The sequence below is a fragment of the Melitaea cinxia genome, chromosome 1 (assembly GCF_905220565.1).
Source record: "Melitaea cinxia chromosome 1, ilMelCinx1.1, whole genome shotgun sequence".
In the NCBI taxonomy this organism is placed as follows: domain Eukaryota; kingdom Metazoa; phylum Arthropoda; class Insecta; order Lepidoptera; family Nymphalidae; genus Melitaea; species Melitaea cinxia.
Window position 1 is genome coordinate 8,355,225 of NC_059394.1, and position 3,523 is coordinate 8,358,747.

Consider the following 3,523-nt stretch of genomic DNA (forward strand, 5'->3'; position numbering starts at 1 on the left):
TTTTGTGTTTTATTAATGTCGATGTGTTTTACTTTCTATTTTTAAATTGCAAATGAGGTTTTTAATATTTTATTTTTTTCCTTTTTAAAATATTCAGTGTGTCGCCGAGTGCTAAAGAGTGTTTCGATACCTAAATGACACATGAAAATCACGGTCAAGTAGATACTATGTATATGTGAAGTGTGTTTGTCTACGTATCTATACTAATATAATAGAGCTGAAGAGTTTGTTTGTTCGAACGCGCTAATCTCCGGAACTACTGGACAATACGCCAATACGCCAACACGCCAATACGCCAAAACGCCAACACGCCAACACGCCAACACGCCAACACGCCAATGCGCCAACACGCCAATACGCCAACACTCCAACACGCCAAGACGCCAACACATCAACACGCCAATACACCAACAAACCAACACGCCAACAGTCCAACACGCCAACATGCCAAAACACCAATACGCCAACACGCCAACACGCCAACTCGCCAATGCGCCAACACGCCAACACGCCAATACGCCAATACGCCAACACGCCAACACGCCAATGCGCCAACACGCCAACACGCCAATGTGCCAACACGCCAACACGCCAACAGTCCAACAAGCCAACACGCCAACACGCCAATGTGCTAATACGCCAACACCCCAACACGCCAATACGCCAATACGCCAACACGCCAATACGCCAATGCGCTAACACGCCAACACGCCAATGTGCCAATACGCCAACACGCCAATGTGCCAATACGCCAACACGCCAATACGCCAACACGCCAACACGCCAATGCGCCAATACGCCAATACGCCAACACGCCAACATGTCAAAACGCCAACACGCCAATGCGCCACACGCCAATACGCCAACACGACAACACGCCAACAGTCCAACACGCCAACATGCCAACACGCCAACACGCCAACACGCCAACACGCCAACACGCCAACACGCCAACACGCCAATACGCCAACACACCAACACGCCAACACGCCAATGCGCCAACACGCCAACACGCCAATGTGCCAATACGCCAACACGCCAACACGCAAATACGCCAACACGCCAATACGCCAACACGCCAATGTGCTAACGCGCCAATGCGCCAACACGACAGGACGCCAACAAAAATAACAAACCTGTTTAATAACGAACCGTTATTTATGATATTATATCTGTCCCGGTCCGGAAGAAGCCACTTCGTCATCTAAGGACATCGTGGCAAGTTTGCCGGGAAAACTTTTTGACTCACTGATTTAAACGCGGGCGAAGCCGCGGGCACAGCTAGTATATATAAAAGCGAAAGGTCACTCATCACGAAATCTCCGAAACTATAACAGCTACAAACTTGAAATTTGGCAGATAGGTTCCTTAAAGGGCGTAAACATCCGCTAAGAGCTGATTTTACGAAACTCGACCCTTAAGGGGCTAAAACGGGGGTTGGAAGTTTTTATGAAAGCCCTATGTTTTTGAAGAAAGATACTTGAAATTTAAAATATATGCTTTATAGATGGTGAGGTGGTGTCCAAATAATGCATCGTAATCTATATATAAAAAAAAGCAAGGTCACTGACTCACTCCATCCAGGATGGACAAAGATTAAATTTGAAATTAGATTATAGTTTTGCGATATGATTATGATTTTGCGATATTCCACCGCTAAGGGGGTTTAATTGGGGTTGATAGTTTGTATGAAAGATATACAGCCTGAAAATAAAGTTAAAAATGTGGTGTATAGAGAGGTTTTATAAAAATAACTATTAAATTTTACTAAATTGTGCCTTTTAAAAAGTTACTCAGTTTGATAAGCATTTCAAGTGACTGAAATAAAAAAATAATTTGCGTTAAACATCTTAATAGTAATGCATATCTTCATAACCACGCAGACGTAGTCGCGGGTAACAGTTAGTGTATTATAAAACAAAGTCCCCAAAAGTTTATGTGATCGATTCGCTCAAAATCTACTGAACGGATTTTCATGCGGTTTCACCATTGGAGAAGGGCTCCACTATTGGCAAGAGGAAGGTTTACGGAACGGCTAAACCGATTTTGATGAGAGTTTCACTGGAAGTTTGCCAGGAAAACTTTGTGACACACTAATTTCAACGCGGGCGAAGCCGCGGGCACAGCTAGTTAATATATATATACAGGTTGTCCCGGAAGTCGACGTCAAGCCGGAATCGGGTGGTAGGTCTAGTCATAATAGTTAACAGATAAATATAAAAAAAACTGCTATGTATTTTAAAAATTGCATGTATAAAAAATCGAGAAAAAAGCTAAAATTTGTAGCAACAGGAGTTAAAAGACCGTCACAGGATGTAGATTTTCTCGATTTTTTATAAATGCCTGTAAGGTTGTGTTGTGACGTGAAGGTTTATTTTGCGAAATGCTCGAATGTAGGAAGCGAAACCATAGGTTACCTTTTAGTAAATCCATCAAATGGCCATAATAGTTTTACAAGTTATTTTAATTTATCCTGATGAGAAGAACATGTCGGAACTGGAATATGGCTGATGGAACCATACAAATGAGTTAAGTTTTTATTTATAGATTATAAGTATTATATTTGTTGTTTGTTTATTATTCAACACTAGATTTTCGTGATTAGAGTCGGCGTTACGTAAATTCTTAAATTTTATTTACTCATCTTTTAAGTGAATCGAGTAACGCATCTAAAGAAAATTTTAAAAGACAAACTACTTGTAATTAAATCTATTTTCTTTAGCAGAATATTGAAATGCAGTATTACAATAATTTGAAATGATTTTTTTAAATTTGACTACCCGAGCTAAATCACTTAGAAATAAATTCTAAATTACAAGATCATATAGAAATACAAACTAAATCTTGTATATATATATATATGGTCGAATTGAGTAATCTCGTCCTTCCTCTTTAATCACTCTATCTATTAAAAAAAACCGCATCAAAATCTGTTGCGCAGTTTTAAAGATTTAAGTATACATAGGGACATAGGGACAGAAAAAGCGACTTTTTTTTATACTATGTAGTGATGATAATAAAATGGTAGGAAAGTCAATACTGTACATTGAATATTTTTTTTAAAAGAATACTTGGGGTGTGATCTACCATCAATACTGAAGCCAAAAATATGGTTTTCAGAATTTTTGTCTGTTTGTCTGTTTGTCTGTATGTCTGTATGTATGTCCGGGATAAACTCAAAAAGTACTGCATGGATTTACTTCAAATTTGGCACGAATATTATAAGGAAGTCGGGTCAACATATAGGCTACATATTATCACGCTATTACCTACGGGGAACGAGCAGTAATCCTTTATTTCTTCAACGCATTCTGTAACAACGCGTAATATAGCGACGCATATTTGAATGTTGTTGTTATTATGTTAATAATAACCATGCTATAAGCTAGCTTCACACTGTAAATATCACGCAATATAAGTAACTTAGGCCGATAAACATAATTAAAAGAATATAAGTAGTATCGAGACAATTTTAAAGCAGCGCTATGTATTATTTTTTTTTAGCCATATATATTCATTATTT